Source organism: Rattus norvegicus, chromosome 18 (genome assembly GCF_036323735.1).
Source record: "Rattus norvegicus strain BN/NHsdMcwi chromosome 18, GRCr8, whole genome shotgun sequence".
In the NCBI taxonomy this organism is placed as follows: Eukaryota; Metazoa; Chordata; class Mammalia; order Rodentia; family Muridae; genus Rattus; species Rattus norvegicus.
In genome coordinates this window covers 30,965,367-30,985,098 of record NC_086036.1, presented here as the reverse complement: position 1 = coordinate 30,985,098, position 19,732 = coordinate 30,965,367, and the positions used below count along the sequence as shown (strand labels likewise).

General features: G+C 47.0%; 2 protein-coding genes across 3 annotated transcripts in view; one reads left to right on the top strand and one right to left on the bottom strand.

Annotated features, from left to right (window-relative positions):
- Positions 1-19,732, bottom strand: part of Arhgap26 (Rho GTPase activating protein 26) — a 786,446-nt gene that overhangs the window by 503,949 nt on the left and 262,765 nt on the right. The window lies entirely within an intron of this gene.
- Fgf1 (fibroblast growth factor 1) overlaps positions 1-19,732 on the top strand; it is an 86,117-nt gene that overhangs the window by 38,688 nt on the left and 27,697 nt on the right. The gene's annotated exons all lie outside the window — the stretch shown is intronic.

Genomic DNA, 19,732 nt, shown 5'->3' with positions numbered 1-19,732 from the left:
GAAAAATATTACTCATTACACATAGTGTGGCCTCCTCGGCTCTCCTGTCTTCATGCATTAATGTTTTTTTGAGTACCTACTGTGTGACAGGAAATGTGCTAGGACCCCATCTTTGCAGCCAGCAAGCTGTGGACAGCATCACTTTCCACACTGTTTATGCTCATTGGGCATGAGCTTTATTGTCAAGCACTTGAAAATCTACACACATCCTAACTGCTTACTGGAGCCCGGGTGTCAATCAGTCCTAACCTGTGACTATTCAACCACTGCTAGGTTACGTCTTACAGTTCCAAAGTGGCTTCTTTATAGCATCCTTAAAGGAGGCTAGTGGTTCTCCAAGGACCAGGCCCATGGTCTGCTGTGATGGGGCTGAAGAGCCAGCATGAACAAAAGCAACTTTTCCAAGTAACTGTTTTCCCTGGAGCTCCAAGAGCAGAGCTGAGGACCTGTTTGGATGCATGAATCTGTGGCACTAACTGCAGAAAGCCTGCTGGTGAGCCACAGTCCTGTAACCCTCTGTTGCTGCCTAGTCACCTTGCCCTGCTCCTCCTGCTCTTCCTCCAGGCACAAATGGAGCCTCCTCCTCCTTTCTTACTCATGCAGAGGTTCATTTGCCTGACAGAGGGATTAACCCAGGATGTCCCAGTCAGGCCTCAGTATGCTCGGAAGAGAAGACAGTAGATCGGTAGATGACCGTGCTGGCAGGTGAGCTAGAAAATGTCATGCAAAAGAGAGAGATGAAGAGGGTTGTGAGGAGCCAGATTCCAGTGCAGTGCACAGAAGTGGTCATCGGCCACATCTGCCCGGATTTACTCTCCACTCCAGCTGGACCTCAGATGCTCACAGATTTACAACCACAATACTGATACTTCTTGGAGAAAACTGTGTGTACTTGTCTACTGCCCACAACTCAGCGAGCTATCTCTCTTCGCTATGGTAAACTTGGCTTTTGAAGAAAGCTACCATTCTCTCTAAAGCCATTCCACTTTCCAAGACATCTGGAAACGCAGGGTTGTTTCATCAAAAGTTCCAATATTTCTGCCGCCCTTTCTGAGCCACATTGTTCAATCAATCCCAGCTCATGCAGTCAAACTGTCCAAATATTTATTGAGCTGAGCGCTGTGCTAGGGAAAGGCCTGGAGCCACCCTCAGGAAACACACACAGGCTGAGAATGAGACACGGCAAACAATACTTCTGTACCGCCTGGGTAGGTACAAGGAGAGGCTGCCACGCCAGAGAGCACTTTCGTGGAGTTACTGTCTGGAGGGACAGCCAGATGTTAATTGGAAAATGAGTCAAGTAAAAGAAGCATCTGAATTCTGAGCAGTGCTGTGCAGGAGAGGCAGGTGGTGCTGCAAGCTTTAATGCCAAATCTGGCTGGGGTGGGGGAGTTTGGGTGAACTGGCTGAAAGAGTGTTCCAGGCACAGGAAGAATGGAAAGGTGGCGGGGGGCCACAGAGTAGAACTGTATTAATAACTTATTACTGTGACCAAAGACCTGTTAAGGGAGGTGGGGTTGAGTTTGCCCTGGGGATTAAAAAGGAAGACAGTCCATCATGGCAACCAATCAAGTGTGAGGCAGATGACCATATTCTAGCAGTCAGGAAGCAAAGCCACCCCCTGGGAACCAAATGTTTAGACACACAAGCCTAGGGGAGACATCTCACATTCAAACTACAGCAGTAGCTAAAGGGCCGGAAGAAGGTAGATATGACTGAAACACAAGGTCAGTGAAGTCAGCTGTCGGACCCCCAATGGGTGTGTCTGAGAGTGGTCTTCTCTTCCCTAGGTCCACTCCTTCCTCTATAGATACACCATGCCGAATGGGTGAGCCTTACTACCCCCTCAGTGTCACCCATTCACCAGGCTGAGCCTGCAGGAAGGGACCTAGCAGGCTAGTCTAATGCTTCTGTTCACCAGTTCCCATGAATCTGTGGGCACCAGGCCAGGAGGTCTCCGAAGCCATGGAAATTAGCATAAATGTCTGTAAAGGTAACCACTGGTTTTTCTGGAGACATTCTGAATGAATGACTGGTTTGCCAGCTAACCACAAGATTCAAATAAAAAAAAAAGCCAAAGAGTTTATCCTGAATATCCCAAGGTGGGGGAAGGGACACCGAGCAATGGGAAGGCAGAGCCTTTCAAGAGAAGAACAGCTATAAATGGAAAATTACACCGAAGGAAAACAAGTTTGATGTGAACCCATTTTTTACTCTGTCTGGAAATTCAGGGCATAAGGAAGTGGAGGGGACAGGGAGTGAGTAGATTTAGTCAGGCTGAATCCACCTCTGGAGTTGGGGTGGGGCGTGTGTGTGTGTGTGTGTGTGTGTGTGTGTGTGTGTGTGTGTGTGTGTGTATTTGCTATGCCAGGGCAATGATAAAGGCAGTACCCACATGGCTGCCATCCAAATACAGGCAGACTCAGACTCTGAGGGTTGCACATGCTGGCTCATTTGGGGAGCAGAATATGCTATATGGGAGGAGCATGGGGGAGCACTGTGAGGGGCACATGTGCTTTAAGAGGGTCATTATGCCTACAAATAGGTCAATCCACTGGGCAAGTGATTGGTAGTTGATTGCTACGGTCTCTGAGTGGGGCCGAACATTCATACTCACGGCTGACAACATCAGTTCCACAGCTCACTGGGGAAGCACTGGTTATTTCTGAGCATCATGGTACTCTGGCTTTCTCATCAGAAAAGAAATGTGCCTTATTAATTCCAATAGCCGTACATCAAAATATTGACATTAGTAAGAGGCAACATTTGGTGACGGTAGGACACTGTTTACCTTCTTGGGTGGGACACGTCAAAGGCAGTCATGAGCTCCACAGGGATGAGCACGGGCGGTACAGGGTGGTCCCAGAAGATGACAAAGTCTAGAGATGTTGTAACTGTCTTAGCTTGTCCAAGTAGCGTCTATGTTGTTTGTATGACAGAGCAGCCTTGTGACACATTTCTTGGACCATGTCCCTATTGTGAAAATGTGCATCTGTCTTCAGACCTGAGGACAAAGTCTCTGGGTTGAGGTTCCATGAAGACCCCTTCCTGGACATGTGACCTTGAACAATAATCTAACCGCTGTGCTTCACTCCTCATCTGTAAAGTAAGACTGTGGATAGCACCTACATTATGGGCTTTAAAAGGATGACGTGATGAAGGGCACTCCAGAGAGTGCCTGGGACAAAGCAGTCAATAAATATCCGTAATGGCTGTTACTGTGGAGTCTTTCAGCTTGTGCTTCCGATTATCCGGCTACCCAGTCCCAGAAACGGAGTTGAAAAGATACTGAAGGTCCACATGGTAGAATATTACTTAGCACTAAAAAAGCCATGAGCGATCAAGTTACAAGAAAGCGTGGAGGCATTTTAAAGACAAACAGCGGAGAGAGGCCAACTGGAAAGACTGCAGGCTGTCTGATTCCTACCATGTGGCTGAGAAAATTTGAACATGGAGGCAGAAAGATGTCCATGGTCACCTGCAGTTAGATAAATCTGTGGACAAGGACGATTTTCTTCAGGCAGGGAAGCCGGCTATGTGATACTGTGAGGGGACACAGCTGTCATTATGTTTGTTATAACCTTTAGAAGGTACAACCCCAAGAGCAAGCCCATTGTAAACTCCGGACCTTGGGTAGCAATGTGCTGTCAGTATAGGTTCATGGCTAACAAATGTGCCACTCTAGTAGATGGTGGTCTATGACAGAGGCTTTGGGGGTCAGGGGAGAGAACTCGTACTCTCTGCTCAGTTTTGTTGTGACCTTGAAACTTTTTTTTTTTTTTTGAGCTGAAGACCGAACCCAGGGTCTTGAGCTTGCTAGGCAAGTGCTTTACCACTGAGCTAAATCCCCAACCTGAAACTTCTTTTTTAAAAAAGGTCTGAGTCAAGTTATAAAACGGCCACATATTGACTATGAAAGAGTTTAGACAAGAACAGTTATAGGATACCAGGTGTGTTGACCATGCCTATAGTCTTAGCATTTGGGAGGTGGAAAAGGCTTGAAAGTTCAAAGCCAGCCTGGGCTGTCACAATAATTTATTGGCTGTGTAAGAGTTCTAGGTTAGCTGTGAGAGAGAAAATTAAGAGGTGTGAAAATCAAGAGGAACGTTCAAAGAAGGCAAAAACAGTTCGAATGGATCTGAAGACAGAGCTTTGCCTCAAACAGCTCCATGTGGAGAAAACACAAAGGAAAAGGCCATTAGGAAGTATGAAGAGGGTCGCACAAAACCACTGGGAAGACCGTGCAGGAGCAGAACCTACCTACCTGTCTGCTGGACAGAGAAGGACAGAGCCAAAGTCCCTCCTCAAGACATGAGGCAAAAACAAAAGAAGGCAGGAAAATGGGGAGTCCAGAGTTGGTGCTCAGGGGAAAACAGAAGTATTGAGTTATTCAGGCAGGAAAGAGACTAAAGAAGCCAAGGAAGAGCTTGAAGTCTGCTTGGTTGGTTATTGCTGTGTTAAGAAACCATCTAAACGGGCCAATGTCTTAAGAAGGCCCAGGGAAGCCAGTGGCAGTTACTGAAGTAAATGTGAGTGAGTGGTGTTGTGACACAAGGAGACAATCATGTCCAAGTAAGCAACAACCCAGGATAGGATGGACCCACAAAAGGCCTTGCTGACAACTGTTTCATCAAGAGCGTCATGGTGAAGATGCTCACTGCCTCTTGACTGCTGTGGCCTCAGAACCACATTCCTCAGTCTGAGGGACATTCCTCCTCTGTCCTACAGACAGAACAAGCACAGCCTGCCAACTTCATGGCATTTATCCTTCAGGAATTCTGCTTCTGGTGGACCAGGGCTTCTGAAATTGAATATGCATATGAGTCATCTGTGAGGCATCTGAGGCATCTTGGGAACTTGAGAATCAAGGAGGACTCTTCAGTAGTGGTAGCATCAGACTTGACACCTGAGCAGCGAGTGGGTCAACAAGCAAAGGGCTGAGGGCTGGGGCTCATGGACCAGTGTTTGGGGGAAAGGGAACAGCAACTGTCAGTTACTGGGAGGTCAAGGAAAGCTGCAGTGTGGATGGGGCACCCCCAGCAAGCAGAAAAAGAAGAATGAAGGAGGCAGAGAGAGCCCGGAGGCTGCGCAGTCCATGCAGCACACATCCCATCGCTGAGCTACGCCCCCAGCTCTGATGGGAGCACTTTGAGCAAGCAAAGGGACATAAACTATCTCAAGGAAATTGCTCTAGGAGCATAGTGATTGAAAGCAGGTGGCCTGGGACATGGTGGCAGCCATAGAGAAAGTAGAAGTTAGAATGGTGACACACTTTGGAGACAGAACTGGCTGGTGAGTTAGATGAGAAGAGGTGAAATGCTCTTTGTGTCTCAGGCAGAGGGACTGAGAACAGTCACTAAAATTTGAAATATTGGGCAAAGAAAAGCTTGGTGAGCCAGCAGTTCCGTTACATAAATATAATTAGTGCCTTTCCAAGCTGAGGTGCAAACAGGCAATGGGATGTAAAGTCTGACTGTGTCTGATCTCTGCTCCCCCTCCCCACGTTCCCACTTACCACAGCCCCATGGACTTATAAACGCCTCAACGTGGACAGTTTCCTTTCTATTTCCCGGGTGCCTTTTCTTATTATATGGTGAGCCTTGCCCAATGTACCCGCCAGCCACTCTTAGGATCTTGAAACACTAACCGTGTATATATACTAGCTCAAGCTACCTTACTCCTCAAATAACCATCCTAGAGAGCATGATACAGCTCAGTCCGTAAAGTGTTTGCCTAGCATGCACAAATCTCTGGGTTCAATCCCCAGGACCACATAAACCAGGTAGGTGTGTGGAACACGTCTGTAATCTTGGCATTCAGGGGGTAAAGGTGGGCAGATCAGGAGCTCAAGGCCAGCCTCAATTACACAGCAAGTTCAAGGCCAGCCTGGGTTATGAGAGCCTCAGCAAACAGACAATAACAAAATAAAACCTAGATGGCAGGAGAAGTGTGGTAGCGAATGCTTCTACTACAAGCACTGAGGAACCTAAGGGGGTGAGAGTTCCAGGCCACTGTAGGCCACACAGGGAGACCCTATCTCAAGACACAAGTGAACATCTACATCTTTAGTGGTGTGCCATATTTTCTTTATGAGAATTATTTATGCATGTCAATCTCCCACGGTGGTCAAATCCTAAAATGTGGGGCTTAGACCCACTTCCTTAATTTATGTTGACCCTGTCCTCCACGATATACAGAAATGTGCTCAGCACAGAGAGAAATCCACACTCCGTGTGCTGAGAAAGTGAGCCATGAACAAGGAGGCTCTGTCCCGAGGTGACCGTCAGCTTCATATAGTCATTGGTCGTTAAAGGGGAGATCTCCAAATCCTTAGAAGACTTTGAGATGGCTGTGCTCCTGGTTCAGTGTCTAGAGCTATCCCATGCAAATAGTCTCAATGCATGTGTATCCCGAGTGCGTATCATCTGCTATAGGGAAATGACACTTTTGTTAAGAAAAATATTAATCTAATTAAGGAACCCACTGATGACCTTATTAGAAAAATACACTCTTTCCTAATAAAAATGCTACATTTGTAGATTGCTTTTTGTTATTTTATTTTATTCTTACTGTTACCAGGCCACCCCATGCTCAGCTCTTACAGAAGTAGACATTGTCCCACTTCGGTGTCTACCTGCAGGTGTCAGCATTCTGCTAGGGCCCTGGGACCCGAGGCTGAAGCCTGATGCATTATGCCATATGTCCACTCCTCGTGAGAACCAGATTTATCCAGTCTCATGCACTTTATTACATGCTGTGCTGGGTCCCGCATTCTAGAAATGGGAAACAATGGTGAGAAGTAGGTATCGGGTAGTGGGGTCTTGATATGCAAGCTGACAGACTTCTATAAAATGAGAGTACCTGAGAGAGAAGAGGGATGGCTGGAGGGAGGCTGGGCTGTGGCCTGAGCTCAGGAGAATGGCAGAGGTAGAAGCTGAGGCCTTCAGGCAATGTAGCATGATCAGAGGAGTGAAAGTGTGTATGCACACAGAGAGTCAGAGGAGAGCAGGTAGACAGAGATGTGGAAGAGGAGAATGTGTAGATGGAGAATCAGAAAGAATGTGGGAAGAGAACAGCAAGAGGACATGGCCAACAATGGCAGCCACCACCAATGGAATGTCAACCACGAACCAGACATTGCTGTAGACGTTTTCAACCAATTTTTATGATTAACTTATCCCAACCACCCTGGAGGAGGGATGGTTATTTTACCCATTTCACAGATGAGGAACCTGAGGGTGCAGGGCAGGGTGGGATTGGGGCTGATAAGTGACTCAGGATCGTTGGGTTAGGGACTTCAAGAGCTGAGATTCAGACCCAGCTCCAGTGTTCCCACCTTCTGATCTTGATTCAGGGACATTGCTCCTGTCGAGCCTGCCACAGCTGAGGAACGTGATGTCTCCTGGCACCCCAGAGAGCAAGGTGCTGAGTGATGAGCTAATTTGGAAGTGTAACTCAAAGCCCTCTGTGACTGAACTGCCTGCCTCAGAGCGATGTACTCATCCGTCACCAGGAGTACTCACACCATTGTGTCTGGCCCTACCTCAGGGACTTTTTTATTGTCTGCCCTTCGTCATGAGTAATGCCACTTTCCATTTTAAGCAGGGAGATTCATGAGATGACCACAGTGCAAGCCATGATTTAACACTAAGCACTGCCCGGGGAGTTACTCGCCCCCTTCACACACCCTCCCACCTGGGACACCGCAGAAGACCTGCTTGCCTGCTGAAGCTTGAAAGCCACTGGGTGCTCCGGAGTCAGACTGGGCGTGGTGCCAGGGGCTGTGGAGGCTGGTGGCTTGGCCGGCTCTCTATCTGAAATGCTGGCTTGTTCTGAGCCCCCTGTGTATACTGAGGATGTGCTACTTGTTTGCCCGTGTGGCATCTGTTGAGGGCCTTTGTGCCAGGTACTCTGGTTTTCTGCTAGAGAACCCACCAGCAGCCACACAGCTACCAGTCTAGGGAAGATAAACCGGCAAGTACAGTAAAATGTCCCATCCAAGAGATAAAATATGTAATACAGCCATCCAGGGAGGTTTGGGGACCAGCAGCCACAGGACTGGATGTCATGGTAGACAGTGAGGACAAGGAACTGTTGGCTGGCTTTCAGAATTGCAGGCAAACAGAACAAGCTGAAGAGAGAAGTTTGAGGCTCTTCTGAGAGTCACTTGAAGGCACAGTAGCCCGAGTTACAATACAGGCATCTTTCACCCAGACATGACCTGTGTGTGTGTGTGTGTGTGTGTGTGTGTGTGTGTGTGTGTGTGTGAGAGAGAGAGAGAGAGAGAGAGACAGACAGACAGACAGACAGACAGACAGACAGACAGAGACAGAGAGAAAGAGACTGATGAGACAGAGACAGACAGAGACAGAGACTGATGAGACAGAGGTGTGTGCATGGAGGTAACCATGAAGATGGGCGGGGCTGAAGATGCTGGCCAGTCAAGAAGGATGACAAATGTCCAGAGAAGCAGGTAGAAGTGGGGAAGGTAGGGAGGAGAAGGCTGGCTCAGGATGACCTAAGACGGTCTGAGTCAGAGAAGCCAGGAGGCCCAGCTTAAAGAGAGCCCACACTCCTGAGGGAAGCAGGCACCAGGCACAGCCAGGCTCCTAGGGGATTCCTGGCCAGAGACATCTTCTGATCTCTGAAGGCTCTCCCAGGTCTTCAGAAAGCCTACCATGTGCCAGCAGGTAAGGAGAAACAATGTTCTAAGTCTTTTTTTATCTTTATGTACTCCTAGGGCCATTCTGGAGGGCACAGTTCTTGCTGTATGACTTCAGGCGAGCCAGTTAATTCAGAGCACCGTTCTTCATGTAGCAGGAGGCAAGGTTGAGAAGCCCGCGGACATGAGAGCAGCCAGGCTTGCAGGGCTGTGCCAACACAGGCTGACAAACATTGTCCACTGTTCCCTTCTCGGTACACTTGCTAGTCTGCAGGCGAAAGACTGCTGCCCAGAGGCTAATGGTATGGCTCTGACTCTGTGGTGGGCATTGTGGAAGCAGGGTACAAGCGCAGATGCGGCCGACCACAGCTGTATGTTGGCAGGGGCATGAGGAAGTGAGGGTTAGATGAAGTCACATGACCAACTGAGAAGAAGACCCTCTTCTCCTATGCTAAATGCATAGCAAGGCAGCCCTGTGCAATCACCCTTCTCATTAGAACCTTAAGATCAGCTACTGAGAAAGTTCAGGTGTCATTTGAGGGGGGATCCCTGTTTTCCTAGAGGGAGCCTTGAGTGAGGAACTCTCAGCACACACTCAAGGCATTAACTTCTGGACTAGCAAGGGGCATATCCAGTATTTTTTTTAATTATTAAAATTTCCCTGGTTATATTAAAGTGTTCCTTATAAATTGTATAATAATAATAAAACACAAAAATAAGACCATTGATATTAAATAAATACACTGTTTAAGGTATCTTAGCTATAATCTTACCATTCAGTGCTGGCTATGATCATATTTTGAGGGGTATATGTATTCTATAGGTGTGCATGTGTGTGCAAATATATGTATGTAATTTATAGTCTTTCCTTCCAGGCATACACATAGGTATTACCTTTTTGAAATCGGTTCTTAATATCTGAAATTGTGATCGCCTGATTTAATCTTTGTCCTTACGGGAGACGTGTGCACTCATATGCAATTTTGGAAGTCCACTAAGCATGTATCAGCAGAGCATGGCAGCGGCTTCCACCTTGTTCAAATGAGTGGACACCGACTGGACACAGCTTATGGGAAGGAATGTAATTAGGAAGCCCTTGCATTTTCCTTCCTTATTAAAGTCTGGTTCTTTGTTCTCCTTCCTTCTAAGTTAGGGTCTCATGTGGCTGAGGATGACTTTGAACTCATGATCTTCCAGCTTCCACCTCCCAAGGGCTAGGTGTGCAGCACGACATTGGTTTTCTATGATCCTGGGAATTGAATCTGGGATCACTGAGCTACAGCCCCAAGTACTCACCATTATTAACTATGGACACCACACTGCAAACAGAGCTCCACGGCACAGTCAGCCTGACTAACCACAGCTATGGGCTCACTGTCCTCTCACTTCCGTTGCTCTGAATTTGTCTTGTTGTAGGTTCAACATAGAAGTAAGATCTGTGCCACGTGTCTCTCTGGACCTGGCTTATCTGCTTAGATAATACCTCTGGATTCATCCATCCTGATGCAAATGACAATATTTTCTTCTTTTGCTTAAGGCTAAAGAGTATTCCATCTGTTGATAGACATCTAGGCTGATTCCTAACCTCAGTTGCAGTAGATGCAAGGATAAAAATGTCTTGGTGGCACTAGATGTGGAGATAAAGATGTCTATTTAATACAGTGGTTCCAATAAATTCGATAGTGGGATTGCTCGCCATCTCTTCAGGCCCAAGGCTGTCTTCATTTTTATTTTATAGGTACGAGCATTTGCCTGCATGTATGTCTATATATCATATAAATGTCTGGTACCCATATAGGCCAGAAGAGGATGTTGAATTATCTGGGACTGAAGTTAGGGGTGGTTGTGAGCTACTGTGTGGGTGCCGGGGACAGATCCCTGGTACTCTGCAAGACTAGCCAATGGATGCTTTCAACCACTGAGCCATGTTTCCACCCCACCCCCACCCCAGACCACTGCTAAGAAGCCCTTTTCTTATGTATTTTCTCTTAGTACTTTATAGTTTGGTCTTTATACATAAGATGTCCATCCATTTTCAGTTGATCTTTTTATAGTATATGACCCAACATATTTATTAAACATGTGTTGCATGCCAGACCTATGTGAGAAACTGGGGTTTAAGAGCTGAGCAAGACAGACAGGGGTTCTATCACTTAATGCAAATAGACAGACGGCAAGCAGGAGGCTTCCTCTGCATCTGAGGGAGAAGCACAAGAGCCCTGTCCTTCCAAGGCAGGTGGGGGTGGAGACAGGCCTGGTACAGAGAGGTCTAGGCCAACAGGAAAGCAAGATCAAAGGTGAATGCAATGTTGGCATATTTGGGAACTGGAAGTTCACTCTTGTTGGAAGCCACTGATGGATGGGATGCAGGGAACTCTTGGGCTACCTGTTTTCTCTCAATACAAAGACCAGGAAACAGTTAAGATATAAACTCTGCAGGTGAGCTCACCAACAGAGAATGGGGCGGGAACACAGTAGATTCTCCACGGTCATTTGTAGAGTAAATGAAAGAAGTCAGGCAGGTGGTCTTAGCCATCTTCTCTGGCATCACCAAGTGCCAGGGGAACCGGAAGTGCCTAGGGATTTGGAGCACTGGTAGCTTCCCTGGCCATACCCCTCCTGGCAATGACAGCAGTTGTCAGAATAGTCAGAACCATGCGGCTGGAAAGAAGGGAGGTCTGGATGTCACACTCATCTGCTGAAGCACAGGCCATCTGTCTAGGCTCCCACAAGTGGAAAATGGGCAAAAGAGGAGTGGACAATGGTCCCAGTGCCCGGCCTGGCACAAGAGGGTGAGCTGGTTCCTCTGCTGGGTGTCATCGCCTGAGCTATAATTACGTCTCATCTCAGTCAGCTGCTTCACATCTGAGTCCCACATTCCCAAGACATGCTGCCACCTTCTCAGAGAAGGTGCCTGGACTGATGTCCCCAAAAATTCTTGTCAGGCAGTTGTGAAGACTGACTTTGCCCCAGGCAAGCACGCCCATGCATGGGAGGCTCTCTTACCTGTTATGTGGGCTTCTGCGTGCACACCCCTGCTCTACCTGTCTACCACGCAGCCAGAGTGACCTTTTAAAAATTGCGAATCTGATGATGTCACTGCCCAGCCTGCCTTGTCTGGTCTTTTCCCGTAGTCCTGCCAATAAAGGCCCACAGAGCTCCAAGTAATTTGCCAGCTGCTCTAGCCACAACCTTCCCTCCTCCCTGATGGATTCTTTCCTCGACTGAAATATCCTCTTTCTGGACCCAGGACTTTGCTGGACCCAGGACTTTGCTGGACCCAGGACTTTGCTGGACCCAGGACTTTGCACAAGCCTTTCTCTACTGTTCTAATAGGAACAACCCTCTAGGACACCTTGCCATCTCTCAGGCTCTGCGGATTACTTGTCATATGGCTCCCCAAAAGCCTTCCACTTCACTGATCTAATGTCTAGTTCATCCGGAATCCCCTGGATTTGAACTTCCGGGGTGCCTCACTGTGTGTGCCCTAATCTCCACTACTTTCCTCACGCCTGGCACCGCTAGGCGCTCGTCAATGCATGTTATATGAAGGCACACACACACATGTACAGATTCCCGAACTCAGGGACACAACCTCTCCAAATAAAATGAGGGCAGAAAGAAGTTAAAACACAGAATATTGTCCTGTTTCAGTACTGTCGTGTCATCTGGGGTGGATTTGCCTGCTTCTGTGCTTGGGTAGGCCTGAGTTAATTCTTCAGAACCACTTGCCAGCTTAGCTCAGAACAGTCTGGACCTTTGTAGTAGGCCATGCCAAAGCAAAGCCTCAGAGGAAACCCACAAACATCAGACCAGGTCCAGATGCTTATGCATGGCCCTAGCCTCCTGCCTCCTGCCATAGTACAACAGAGCAAGGGCAAGGAGCCTGCCCTCCTCTCAACCCTGCTCTGTTTTGCTTCTTCCTCCACCCCTCACACCAGTAGCAACAAAAATTGTTCAGGAAAGAAAATAAGAGTAATGGAAAGAAAGAGAAAAAAAATAAACATTGAAATGGACAGTGTCCCTTAGCTACTGCTTACACGCGCACACACACACACACACACACACACACACACAGACACACAGACACACACACACAGACACACACACACAGAGAGAGACACACACAGACATACACACAGACACACACACACACACACACATACACATAGACACACACACAGACACAGACACACACACAGACACACACAGACACACAGACACACAGACACAGACACACAGATATACACATGCATGCACAGACACACACACACACAGAGAGACAGAGACAGAGAGACAGAGAGAGACAGAGAGAGACGAGAGAGAGTAGATTTGAAGACATTTCAGTGACTTTGCTAAAGGAAGCAAAATAATCAAGTTTTTTCCCTAGGTGGCACCATTTTTTTTATCTTAATACTGAGGCTCACGGTTCACACGGCAAGGTAATGGTCAGAGTCTCCTGGGATAACCTGCTAAATGTGGAGCTGCCAGGCTCACTTGACCCAGTGCATTAGAACCAAGAAGGGGGACTTGTTCGTAATTCCCAGAGAGATGGGCCACACACAGAAGACAGCTCTGGATGTGAGCAGCATGGTGGGTTCTGTGCTTATAACAGGAGAGGCGGCTGGGGAGGAAGCCCCTGTCTCCCGGGAATTCCAAAGGCAGGTGCCAAAGATGCTGAACAAAGAAAAATGCCACACATCAGACTATGACATGCAGAAAGATGGGATCTGCTGGTCCCTCTTCTAGTGAAAGAGGGAAGGAAGGGGCAGATTCCACTAATTCACTAAGTTAACACTGCCTGAACGAAACCTAGCAACAGAGACCTGTGGCAGATAGACTAGGAAGGCGATGGTGGCAGTGGGGTTGGTCAGAGGCTGATAGTAGGTCATTACGTCCACAATACCTGTGTGTATGGAGTGTAGCACGTGCGTCATGTCAGTTCCTCCACCTGGCCACCTCACACACCATGGTACTATCATCAGTCTAGAAGAGAATGTTGAGATTCAGGAGATCTGGGAGACTTGCCTAGAGTTACCAATGAGCTGGTGCCAAGCTCGATGGGAAGCAAGGTCCCAAAATTTGGAGTTACTGATGTAAGCCATTATAGTGCAGCTCCCTGATTCCTGGGTGCTTATAATCAAATAGAAAAGGCCTCAGAAGATAAGCCTCCTGCTCTTCCAAACACTTACTAGAAAGACCCACTAAGCTGTGCTTATAGCGTGTTAGCATTCCTGGCCCCAAGTTCTGAACTCTTTCATAGTCCTCCCACAAAGCAGTTCCAAAGGCTTACAAACCGCATGCTCGGGTTTATCACAGTGACAGTGACATCACTGTCACTCCCTATATCAACTTTCTGTACTACTTAATCTTTATGCTACTGTGGTAAAATATTCTGATAGAAACAGCCTAAGGAAGGAAGGGTTTATTTTGACTTAAAGTCTGAGGATTAGGTCCACCATTCAGGGAAGGCATGGTGGCAGGGACACGAGGTTGCTGGTCACACTGTGTCCTCACTCCGGAAGAAGATGGTGATGGACGCCAGCTCTCAGCTCACTTTTTCCCTTTTTATACAGTCTAGAACTCCAACCTACACGATGCCATAGGTTGGGTCTTCCGAATCCATTCAACCAAACAAAGGAAATCCCTCACGGATTTGCCCAGAGACCTATCTCTCCAGACATTCTAGATCTGTTGGCAATCAATATTAACCATCACAATATGTTTATATAAGCATATGTTTATATAATTTCATTTTATAAAAATGTTTACATTTTTGAAATAGAAACTAACAGAAGAGCCCAACATCGTGGCACAGGATTTATAAACCCAGCAGCACTCAGGAGATAGAGGAAGGAAAGTCAGGAGATGGAGGCAAGAAACAGAAAGTTTGAGGCCATCTTGACCTACATGAGACTGTCAAAAAGAAAAGAATGTAATGGGAATTAATTCTGACAGAAATAATCATATATCTTAAAATATTTTTATCATTCACTATGCATATATTCTAATTTTCCTACCTTTGCCTACCTACGTGAATTGTCTGTCTCCTGCTTATTTGTTGACTGGATACGACAGATTCAAAAATTATCCCTGTTCCCCAGGGTTGGGGCACCATGCCTCTGTGGTACAGGAGGCGACATGTGTCTTAAGAGATGCTGTGGTAGCAAATGAAAGCCCCTTCCAAGTCTCCATATGTTTTTGTTGTTCAAGGAGAACGTTCTTGTTTGGGATCTTTATGTTCCCAACTCCCAGGAAGCACTGCTCTTCTGTTGGTAACGTAAAGTCCTCCGTAGGCAGGATGTGACAAAAGGCAAGTCGGTCGCGTCAGTGACACTCTTCCTTCGAGGAATTTATGGCTGACGTGGACTTATGGGAAGTTTTTGCAATTACAGAGCTAATTTCCTTTAATAAGGAGATTTAAGTTCAACTTGACAAGTTGAAAGTAAGGGACCATGGATGGGAACGGAGAAAGGAAACCTCACACCTGCGGTGAAGGTGGGGGGGAGACAGGAGCTCTGGGGAGGAAAGAGCCTCCTCTCCTCTCCTGGAGGACCCTCCTAGCAGCTCGATTTCCTCCTGTCTTCTCATGTCAACGCACAAACACCAGCATCACAACAGTAAATGAGCAATGACTAAAGTAATGACCCAGCCAGCACAGGGGCAATTTCAGAACGGAAATCTGAGTCTGGCTGGATAGATTCTGCTGAGAGAATGATTGAAGAGAGAAGCTCCTAGAAGCAGATAAAATTTCTTTGTAATGTTTGCCTTGAGGAAAAGCATCCTTTCACAGGAAGAAGGCCAAATCCGGTCTATTTTTGTAGGAGCATTTCAAGTGGTCAGTTGACTTATTTCCTGTGGTTCCCAGAAATTCTGCAGCAGGCTCTCAAGAGGATGTTGGTGATAGGGAACAGGGGTTTGATGAGAGAGAATCAGTAATTATCTCTATATTTGCCTCTTTTTTTTTCTATAAAAATAGTCTAGGGAAAGCCACCTGTTTAAAAAGTGCAAGGTTCATTACAAAAGAGCTTAGAGAGGTGCATGAAAGTCTCTCAGTGTGGCAGAGTCCTTGGGTCTAGAATTTGCAACCCAAAATTTCATTTATCTGCTCGTCCCCTCGCCCCCTCTCTTCCTCATCACACAACAAGAATTTTGAGCCAACCCTTGAAAGCTAAAAAGAAGGTGAAGGAAAATGGGCTCTTCTCCTAGAAGCTCACTGTCTAAGAAAAGAGACACACCAAAAAGGAACTCACAGAGAGGGATAAATACTTAATTACAAGTGCTGGTAAGGAAGAAAAGAACAGGAGGCTACACCAAGCCTGGAGAGATGGCTCCGTGGTCTAGAATATTTGCTACTCTTGTAGGGGCCCAGTATCTACATGGTGGCTTACAAGTAACTATCCACAACTCAAGTTCCAGGAGACCCCACACCATCTTCTAACTTCTGTGGATACTAGGCAAGATCATGGTGCACATACACACATGTAGGCAAAATATTCATGCACAGAAATCTTTCAAAAGATGATAAATATATTTTTGAGAGTGAGAGAAGAAGAATATAGGGGAAGAGGGGCATTAAATTTGGGTGGGGAGGTCAAGGAACATCTCTGAGGAGGTGGCCCCTCAGACACCATCCAAAGGGTGAGTAGAAGTCAGCCAATAGCTACTGTTGGAGAAGGGCATTGCTAGAAAGGGAACAATTTGTCATAAGGCTGTATGGTGAAGACCACAATGAACTTAAGATCCTAGAGTAGAGGAGGAGGCTAGAATGTGGGAACAAAGTAGTGTGGGGATGTGCTGGGCCACACAGCATCATAAGGGCCATACCAGGATTTAGATTTTGCTTTATAGAAATGCAAAATTATAGAAAATTTTAAGCCGGCGAATGATCAACCTGAAACAGGTTTTTAGAGCTTTCTCTGACACTATGCATTAAGTTAACATAGAAAATCATGTAAGAAAAGTGGGCTCAGATGGGCGTGGTGGCACACACCTTTAATCCCAGCACATGAGAGGCAGAGGCAGGTGGAACTTTGTGAGTTCAAGGCCAGCCTGGTCTATATAGTGAGTTCCAGGACAGCCAGGGCTACACAGTGAGATCCTACCTCAAAAACAAAAGCAAAGAAAGAAAGGAGAGGAGAGGGGAGAGGAGGGGAGGGGAGGAAAGAGGAGGGGAGGGAAGGAAAGGAGAAGAGACACAACTGAAGGTATGGTAGGCCAGTGTAGGAACTTGCATAGGATCTGAAAATGAGATATACATTTGGTAAGCCTTCACTAGAGTCACAGTCTGACTGGTATACCTCAGGGATGTCAGACAGCTAGTAAGGCTGGGACTGGGGTAGCATGAAGGAAGCCATTGTTGTAGGCTTACTTAGCAGTCATGCAATATTTTATATAAAACATTTAATGTAATGGAGAAAATATTTATATTAGAAATAACAACAATAATGATGAGGAAGAGGATGAAAAGATAGTTTAAGTAAGAACGGTGAAAATATGTGAGCAAAACCAACATGACATGAAACCGAATGGGGTGTGTGTGTGTGTGTGTGTGTGTGTGTGTGTGTACATATACACATGAACAGCTGTGCCTGTACAGTAGTGAGACAAATGGTAGTAATACTCATAAGGTGGTACCATGACATATTTAGGCCTGAGGTGAAGCAGGGCAGCGAGGGGACGTCTCCAGATGAAGGCAGTACAACAAAATCTGATTCTCAGGAGGCAGAAGCCCAGCCTCAGAACACTGTGTGTTAATAAGGGTTCTGACAGTCAGTCCTTCCACTGTGGAATCCTGTAGTCTAAGAACTATCCCCGTGGAAGGTCACGTTGGACAGCAACACTCATCTGTGTATATACTTCCTGTAAGAACAGATCCATGGGAGTATCACACCACTGTGGGGCTTAGTGTAGTAGGTGAAAACACTGGGGAATGTCTGCCTTCTCACTGCCCCACTCTATGAGTCTACCCAAAGGCAGATTTATAGAACTCTAGAAGAGCCCCTGGAACTTGACAAGACCAGGGAGGATCCAGGAATGTAGATCCTTGGCTGTCCAGGATACTTATACACATAAATATGGCAGCAGAGAGAAGACAGGAGACCCTTTGAAGCCTCTCCTTCCTCCTTGTTGCCCAATCTGTTTTCAAAGGTCAATAACTTAACTGTCTCCATTTTTTTCCCAAATGGCCACACCCAACACAGTGATTCTTTAATCCCTAAAACACGAGAGGGGTGGTGGATGCTGAAGAAGATAAATGGCTTTGGAAGGTCAGATAGAAAACACACACAAAGGAGGAGACCATGAGAGCTGAAGGGCTGCGAATGTGCTTTGAGCTACCAGCCAAGCTTGAGTAACCTTCACGGAGAGGCATCTTCTGACAGAGGGGTGGGCAGTCGCGGCTAGCGGTACCTACCTGCCCTCAGCATTTTCTGAGAAATGGCGTCTTGACCGAAACATGTACCTTCCTGGAGACAGGAGATACCAGGGCAGATTTATCTCTTAGGCAAGCTCTTGGGCATGAGATTTCAGTTTACTTCCAAGTGATTTCATCCCATATCCAAGGCTGGCCATCCCTTTGGGACCTGGGGTGCTGTTGTTTTCCTGTTCTGTATCCCTCCCATAATACGCGGTTGGGTGCTCCACTGTGGGGACCTGTACATGGAAAGTTACATCACAGGATCCTGAGAGCTACGGGGAGCATTGAAATGCAGTGCAAATGGAAAAAGAGCCTTTCGGGGACTGAGATCGGAGATTTGGGATATGGAATCAGAGAGAGCTGGTAAATACAAGGAGACCTAAAAATAACCCAAGTCCTTAAAAAGAATACCAAAGGGAGCAAGTGTGCCCCTGCTCCACTGCAGTTCCTGCAAACCCAGCCCTGGAATGCTTGCACCCGAGCTCCTGGCTCCTTTGTTCCTGCCCTTTTGCCTGTGATACCCACAGAGGGTTCCTTTGCAAACCCTGGGCCTGGCTCTGCCACTGGTTCCCAGTCTGGGATTCTCAGGATTCAGCGATGGCCTCCATTGCTTTCTTTCAAGGTCTAGGACTGTCAGTAAGCAAGCTTCATGGGTTTTCATTCCTCCCTTGGTACCCAAGCATCTTAAGCCCTGCCACCTACTCTTCCAGAGACATTTGGATAGCATCCGTCTGGCCATGAGTTTTGCCCTTTGTTTTCATACTGTTTTAAGTGAGCCGTGGCTATTGAAACCGTGGCTGCCTGGTAGCAAGGTGATATTATAAACAAATGCTGAGGGGGCGAGGACTTTATGTCTTGGCTAAGACACAGGTTTGCTCTGCTGAAATGTGCAGTCCCTCCACAGCACAATTGTCTAGGGCTGAGAAAAATGGGCTACATATATGGCACGCAAAAAGAGAAGAAGGCAATCCCCAAATGAGCCTCTGAGAGAAGCTCGTTTGCTCCAAGTGCTCCATGAAACTCCAATAGTTTAATTAAGAATCAACCCACCAAAACACAGGAGCAATAAGCAATGTAATAATGGCATCTACTGACACTTGTGACAAGTTCCTGCCCAGGCCTTGTTCTGTTTCCTTATGACACTGTCACAGATTGCTACTCCTGGTTTTCTATATTATGATCAGCTGTAGAGGGAACCTTGAGCTGCCTGCTAAACATGGCCTTTACCACTGTGCTCTATGCCCAGTCCCAGGCAACCCAACAGAGGAACAGAAAGATCAAGTAACTTGCCAGTTATAAAAGGTGTTAAGGACACGACAGAAACCAAAATTCAAGTCTCAAGGTCTGAGAACACTCCCTTTGTGGGGCATTTCCAAACCTCTAAAGTCGGCTCTTTCCCAAGTGGGTTCTGGCCCTGTCCCACCTCTTTATCAGCTGAGGAGGGTGACAATGATATCCTATGACTGTGGGTCACCTTGAGGCAAAAGAGGAACAAGCTGGAGGTGGCCACTGCAGCCATGGGAAGGGACAGCTGTCATGGGCAACTTGCATGAGAGCAAGCATCCCTTCTCTGATGCTATCTATGGGGCTACACAAGTCACAAAGGCTGGTAGGGTACAAAGAACAGAGGAGGTGACAGGTTACCCAGTACA